This window comes from Oryzias latipes, chromosome 21 (genome assembly GCF_053564925.1).
Source record: "Oryzias latipes strain Hd-rR chromosome 21, Olatipes_Hd-rR_3.1".
Lineage (NCBI taxonomy): Eukaryota > Metazoa > Chordata > Actinopteri > Beloniformes > Adrianichthyidae > Oryzias > Oryzias latipes.
The window spans coordinates 34,752,537-34,760,255 of NC_136257.1; positions in this window are offsets into that span (position 1 = coordinate 34,752,537).

The window sequence follows — 7,719 nt, forward strand, 5'->3', positions numbered from 1 at the left end:
ACTTGTAGCTTTAATTATTTTTTTTATTTTTTAACTTGTTTTGTCCAACAACTGAGCAAACAGATAACAGCTGAAGGCCTTTTGTGTTGGACAGGTTTACACAAAAAGAGGTTATTGATCTCTGGATAACCAGAGTGGACATTTGTATAAACCCTTTTTGGCTTTTATTAGGGCCCGAGCACGGAGTGCAAGGACCCTATTGTAATTCGAATGTTTATTATTATTATTATTATTATTCTACCGGAAGAGTCGCCTTTTTGAGGCCTTTAACATACCCCAAAACTCACCAAATTTGGCACACACATAAGGAGTCGCGAAAAATTTCGTATTTTATAGGAGATTGGCATGGGCGCACAAAAACGGCTCGATAGCGCCACCTACAGTGACTTTTGTCCCGACGCCCCGCATACGCTTTAACGTACAAGCTTGATTTTTACAGGGCATGTTCTTCAGATGGAGACTTACAAAAAAGTCTGAAAGGACCCACCTGTCACTCGCACAGGAAGTCTGATATATTGAGGTCAATATGTCATTTTTGCTTCATTTTGGACATTTGCAGGCCTCGCTCTAGAACGAACTCCTCCTAGAGATTTTGGAGTAATGACTTCAAACTTTGGTTGTGTAAACTAGACACATGTCCGATGTTAAATTGCGAAGCTTTTAAGTTTTTATGGATGTTTGTGACCATGGCGGCGCGTCAAAATTGCAGGTCGTTTCGAAAACACGCCATGAAAAGAAAAATGGCCATTACTCAGCCATGCAAAATCCAATCTGATCCAAAATTGATATGCATGATTGTAGTCTGACTCTGAACACATCTGCAGTGAAAAAATCTGGAAAAAGTGTAGCGCCACCTGCTGGCAAGAGGAAATGACATGTTTTACTTGGAGCATCACTACTCCGAGTAGGATGAGCCGACACACCTGAAAATGACGTCCACCTGTTGAAAAGCCATTGAAGTTTACTCTGACAAAAAACCATAACTTTCAATGCGGGGGTGTGGTCGTGACAGAGCGGCAAAGTTGGGCATCTCGCTATGCACACAAAAGTTGCTCTCACGTGCACATTCCTTGTCCAATCTCACTGAAATTCAATGGATATGATGAAGCTTCTATTCTGAACCCATGGATATGACAATCTTGGACGAGCTCTATAGCGCCACCTAGTTATTGCATGGGGCACATTCTGCCCTGTATTTTCTCTTTGCTTTGTCCGATGTGCATGAAATTAAAACTGGAGATACTCAGAAGGGTCTTCTCTCATCATGTAAAGTTTCATGGGTGTACACCTGACGGTGCCTGCGTAACAGGAAGTGGTCGATTATGTGCACCCAAATAATAGAAATTTATTATAAATCAGCCGTTTGTCTCAGGAAGCTGAGATTTCAGAATTAAATGCCTTTAATAACCTCCAGCTTTGATATGTAACACTATAGGGTCTACGAGAAACTTCATCACTTGATTTTTTTAATGAAATTTTGGACTGAACAAAGATTTTTAGCATAAATTATGTTTAGGTTATCAGCACCAAGAATTCAACTTTCATAGGCATTTATGTGCTACTGCTTCCTAAAAAAATTCAGAATTATTGAAGTTACAGGTGAACTTTTATTCAACATTTCATCCAAAAAGGTCCGAAAACGTCTTTTTAGGCAAAACTGCAAACACCTATTTTTTTGCATAACTTATCTTTCAAATATCAGCACAAAAAAATTAAAAACGGTAGGGATCTGTGTTTGCTGCCTTCCATATTTTTTTCAGACTTAAAAGTGTAACAGATGATTTATAAAAAATCCTTTTTCATCCAAAAACCTGTGTTAAATCTGTCTAGACTCCAAACAAACATTTTTTTATGGTAACTTATGTTTCAACAATCGACACCAATTTTCACAGACCTATAGCTAAACATGTCCCATAGCTACCTGAATATTTTCATAGATATAAAATGAACTGGTCATTCTAACATCTGGCATTCTAACATCTAACATCTTACATGTCAAAGCCTCTCTCAGCCTGGCTCTGCTGAAGGAGTCGTGTTACAACCCCGCCCCCTCCTGCTGGGACCCCTGCTATGTAAATTAGCAAGCAGTGAACAGAGAGATGAGAAGTAAGAATGGCCATTACTCAGGCATGCATAATCCAAAGACAGCCAGTTAAACACTGAAAGACATATTTTTTCGGTATGTCTTTCATACATCTTTAGTATTAAAAACTCTCCAAGATGAATGTGCCTGACTCCACCTGCAGGTGGATCACAGACTTCCTGACGGACAGACAGCAGTATGTGAGGCTGGGGAAGCTCGTCTCAGATACTCGGACCACAAGCACCGGATCCCCCCAGGGCTGTGTCCTTTCACCCCTGTTACTCTCCCTGTACACAAACAGCTGCACAGCTGGTCACCTGTCTGTCAAACTCCTGAAGTTTGCTGACGACACCACACTCATCGGCCTCATCTCTGACGGAGATGAGTCGGCCTACAGGAGTTAAATAGCCAGGCTGGTGTCATAGTGCAGCGCTAACAACCTGGAGCTTAATGCTCTGAAGACAGTGGAGATGACAGTGGACTTCAGGAAGGCCCCAGCCCCCCTCCCCCCTGTCATCCTCTGTGACTCCCCGGTGACCTCTGTGGAGTCCTTCTGCTTCCTGGGAACCATCATCAGCCAGGACCTCAAGTGGGAGCAGAACATCAGCTCCATCACTAAGAAGGTCCAGCAGAGGATGTACTTCCTGAGGCAGCTGAAGAAGTTTCACCTCCCTGAAAAGATGCTGGTAGACTTTTACACCGCCATCATCGAATCCACCCTCACGTCCTCCATCACACTCTGGTTCGCTGCGGCCACGGCCAGAGACAAGGCCAAGCTGCAACGCGTCATCCACTCAGCAGAGAAGGTGATCGGCTGCCACCTCCCGTCTCTCCAGGAGCTGCACATCTCCAGGACCTGGAGGCGGGCAGCCAGGATTGTAGCCAACCCCTCTCATCCAGGACATAATCTCTTTCGGCCCCTCCCTTCTGGCAAGAGGCTCCGGTCCATCAGGACCAGGACCTCGCGCCACAAGAACAGCTTCTTCCCCACTGCAGCCAGCCTGCTGAACAGAACCCCAACTCCCCCAGGTGACCCCCCCTCCCCCCCCGCCCACCAAAGGACTGTCGGTGCCACTTACAGGCCCCACCATCCCAGCCCATCTGTGCTCCCACTTTAATTCACCTTACTCTACTGTATATAGTGTGTTGTTGTTGTTAACTTAATTTTTAACTTATTCTTAATTGCACTATACACCAAGTCAAATTCCTCGTTTTGTAAAGTGCGCTCTACTGAACCTGGCAATAAAACTTTTTCTGATTCCTGATTCTGATTCTGATTCTATTAATCATTGTTTTTTATTCATTCAAAATGCAATTAAATCAATATTTTATCTTTTTTCTTTTCCTTTTTCTTTTTTTTTTATCTCTTATATCCTTTTTTATAATCAATGTTTGAACTTCTTTTCCTTTCTATTGTCATGGTTTCAGTTTGTTGTCTTTTTTTTCGCTTTAGTTCTTGTTCTGTCTTGTTTGGTTCTGTTTCCTGTTTTATTTTGAAAGGTTTCCTGTCTTGTCATGTTTCTTGAGTTTTACTTCCTTTGGTCCCCATCTGCCCTAATCGTGTTCACCTGTGTCTTGTCTGCCCTGTCTGTATATAAGTCTTGTCTCTGCCTTCCTCCTGTGCTGGTCCATTAACTTCTGCTCATGTTGATCACGTCTTCTTGTCTGGCGTCCATGTCCCTTGCCATGCCACAGTAAGTTTTTGTTTTTAGTTTTGTCATCCTGCTCTGCAGCGCTTTTTGTTAGTTAAATAAACCCACTTGCCCTGAACCCGTTTGCCTCCCGTCTCTGCGCCTGGGTCCTACCTGCTCTCGAGCCTCCCCCCCACACGACATCTATACATCCAATGAAATTAAACTACAAATCAACAAACACAACTGATAACAAATGTCTCTAAAAAATGATGTGTATATTTGCAGAACCTTAAAAACACCAAACAAATAACAAATGCTTCCCAATTAAAGCACAAAAAATGGAACACAAAATGTAAAACCCAAGTTAGAAATTGCAATTTGAAAAAGATACTTTTTTCCGCAGCTTTTCAAAATCAATCACCAATTCTACTCTTCTGTGGATGAAACAAAGAACTCCAGAACAATGAAGCCATTTCTCTAAGTCTCTCTCACCTTCAGTTTTAAACATGGTCTGTGAAAATCCACCATACATTGGTCACATGAACTCAGAGACCTGCTAAAAGTGCACAATTGTAAAAGCTCTTTTATATAGACAACTGTTTGTTTGCTTAGAGCTCTAAATATAAAAAAAAATGCTTTTCTATCACCTAGACACAGATGGAGAACCATATCAACTGGATTAATAACAGGGTGGCATGTTTAGACAACATGAAGCTGTCCATCACATTTTTGACCTAAACATGTAAACACATCCTTGGCTCTGCGGTTAGGAAATGGTATTTGGGAATCTCTTTATACCAGGAGCCAGCCTGGCCATTGGAACATCGCCACAGTGCCCATCCAGACTGGGACAGCAACGGGGTCCACTTCAGAGCCGTGAGCTGCTGTGTTTAACTCCAGCTGTCCCAGCAAGGTAGACAACTGCAGCAACATCCACTGACCAAGCTGACAAGCCCTGGCAGAAAAGATCCCCACAAGAAAAACACTGGCTCAGGCAGGCTGGTCAAAAAAAAATAGTTTTGCCATTGTCTTGCAGCTCGCAGATCAAGTGGTTTAGTTTTCCAGTAATGTCAGTCAAGAATGCAAGTTCAGATTCACAATGTTCATATTCACCATATTCAACAGACATCTCCTCCAATAGCACCTTAAAAATCCTGTGCTGTTTTGCTTTGCAGCTGAGGTTGTTTACGATTTTCAGAATAAGAGTCATTATATGTCCAGAGCCAATCACTTCTGCACATAAGGCCTGCTGGTGAATGACGCAGCAGTAATGCAGACATTTTGGAAAGTCTGGGTCAGCTTTACAGTGAGTGATGAAACCTGTTTGTCTATTGATCATAGCAGGAGTCCCATCTGCAGTCACTGCTACCAGCTTTTCTAATTGTACCTTTTTCTGCACAAAAACTCCTTCACCGTGTTATACATTTCAACTCCTCTTGTAGTTGTCTGTTAGGGCAGATGTGTCAGGAGTTCTTCTCTTGTGGAAACCAAAAGCTATGCTGTACTGTTGCCGTCCACAGACTCATCACACTGGACGTTAACCACCTGCACTTTGCAAGATCCCGGTCCAGCTAATTGGCCAAGTTATCAGACATAGCTGACACTCATCTAGACATTGTAGTGGAAATTGAATGAGTTCTATTGTTCTCATCCTTAGGGACAGTGATAGCAATTATCATCATTGCTTGAATTTTTTTCATGCTATATGCAAAAGTCTTTGTCCCTTAAGGCAACAGATTACAGCCCCCCCCCCCCCCCCCCCCCCAGGCTGCTGTCGTATTAACAATAGCTTGGAGCTCCAGAATGGACAAGAAAAAACGACGAGAATGGCTCGAGCAGGGCGTTGCTCACGGGGCGGTCGCTCGTGCCATGCGGTCGCACGTGCTCGGGCCCGCTAAATGCTACTTGTAGCTTTAATTTTTTATTATTTTTTATGTATTTGTTACATTCAGTGTGTGTGGGGAGGGAGAGGGGAAGAATGTGGGGGGGTGGGGGGTGGAAGAGAATAAAAGGGAGAGAGGGGGAGAATGTGGGGGATACAAACACTGATTTAAATAAGTTATTATTTTAAGCTGTAACAATTATACCAGATCTGCTGGAAAGACAAATATTACATCAAAGGTGAAAATCTGAAGACATCTGTCCATCAAGACACTTTGGGTAAGGAGGGGGGGATGAAGCAGCTTGGCCACAATTTGTGGCAAAGTTTGAGATTTTCCGTTTTTTGACAATCTAGGGAAACAATTGTTTTTTTGGGACAACTGTCCCAAAAAAATCTGCTGACTACAATGTTACAATTCAATAACGAAACCAACAGACAGGGATATCCAAAGGAAGTTTTACAATCATTATGGGATGGCCAGCTGACCAACAATTTGGTGGCCATTTTGTTCCAAAATCTTTTCACGTTTTTCCATAATGTGGGGAAATGAAACCTTTAATTTTCATGAAATTTCACACACATGCTGCTAGCTTAAGTCTACAGCGACCCCTGGAGTTTTGTCGACCTCTGACCTAAGGAAGAGGCGCCATCTTGAATTAAAACAAGAAGAACCTTTAGTACCAGACACGACCGAAAACTCTTCCTAGGGATTTTCATCGATCCGTTTCTAACTTCTCTGATACGATTTGAAAAAAATGTTGCATTTAAAAGCTGTAGATTTTGAACGGCGTGTCTTTGTTTACTTCTGTTGTGTGTTGGCAAACAGAAAACACACAAAGCTGCAGCATCACAGGGGAATTTGCTGCAGGGTGTTTGCAGCCGTTTGAGGGAAACCACAGATGTAGACTTTGTTTCCTTCAGAGAAGATTCTCTGGAGGAAAACAGAGAAGAACCGCCGGACGCCGCGGCGGGCGGCAGTGACTTAAGGGGTGGAGCAGGTTGGCCAATGATGGAAGGATCAGCGGTTCGATCCCCGCTCCCCCAATCAGCTGTTAATGTGGACGGTAGCCACGCCTCTGTCCGTCTGTACGTCAGATGCAGATAAAATAGGGAGGGGGGGGCACCGTCTTTTGTCATCACTGTCAGACCTGCCCCCCTGTCCGTCCACCTGATTGTCTCCCCATGAGTGAAAAACGCTTCTGGCCTTCGAGGTCTGATGTTTGTGTGTGTGTGTGTGTGCATGTGTGTGTGTGAGCATCGTTCATGTTTGTGTGTGTGTGTGCATGTGTGTGTGTGTGAGCATCGTTCATGTGTGTGTGTGTGTGTGTGTGTGCATGTGTGTGAGCATCGTTCATGTGTGTGTGTGTGTGCATGTGTGTGTGTGTGAGCATAGTTCATGTGTGTGTGTGAGCATAGTTCATGTGTGTGTGTGTGCATGTGTGTGTGTGAGCATAGTTGGTGTGTGTGTGCGTGTGTGTGCATGTGTGTGTGTGAGCATCGTTCATGTGTGTGTGTGTATGTGTGTGTGTGTGAGCATAGTTCATGTGTGTGTGTCTGAGCATTGTTCATGTGTGTGTGTGCATGTGTGTGTGTGAGCATCGTTCATGTTTGTGTGTGTGTGTGCATGTGTTTGTGTGCATGTGTGTGTGTGAGAGCATCAGTCATGTGTGTGTGTGTGTGTGTGCGTGTGAGCATCGTTCATGTGTGTGTGTGCATGTGTGTGTGTGAGAACATCAGTCATGTATGTGTGTGTGTGTGTGTGTGTGAGCATAGTTCATGTGTGTGTGTGTGTGTGTCTGAGCATTGTTCATGTGTGTGTGTGCATGTGTGTGTGTGAGAGCATCGTTCATGTGTGTGTGTGTGTGCATGTGTGTGTGTGAGCATCGTTCATGTTTGTGTGTGTGTGTGCATGTGTTTTGGTGCATGTGTGTGTGTGAGAGCATCAGTCATGTTTGTGTGTGTGTGTGCATGTGTTTTGGTGCATGTGTGTGTGTGAGAGCATCAGTCATGTGTGTGTGTGTGTGTGTGAGCATCGTTGGCGCGTGTGTGTGAGAGAGCATTGTTTATGTGTGTGAGTGTCATTGGGTCCTTGTGTGTGTCTCATGGTGTGTGTTCAGTCA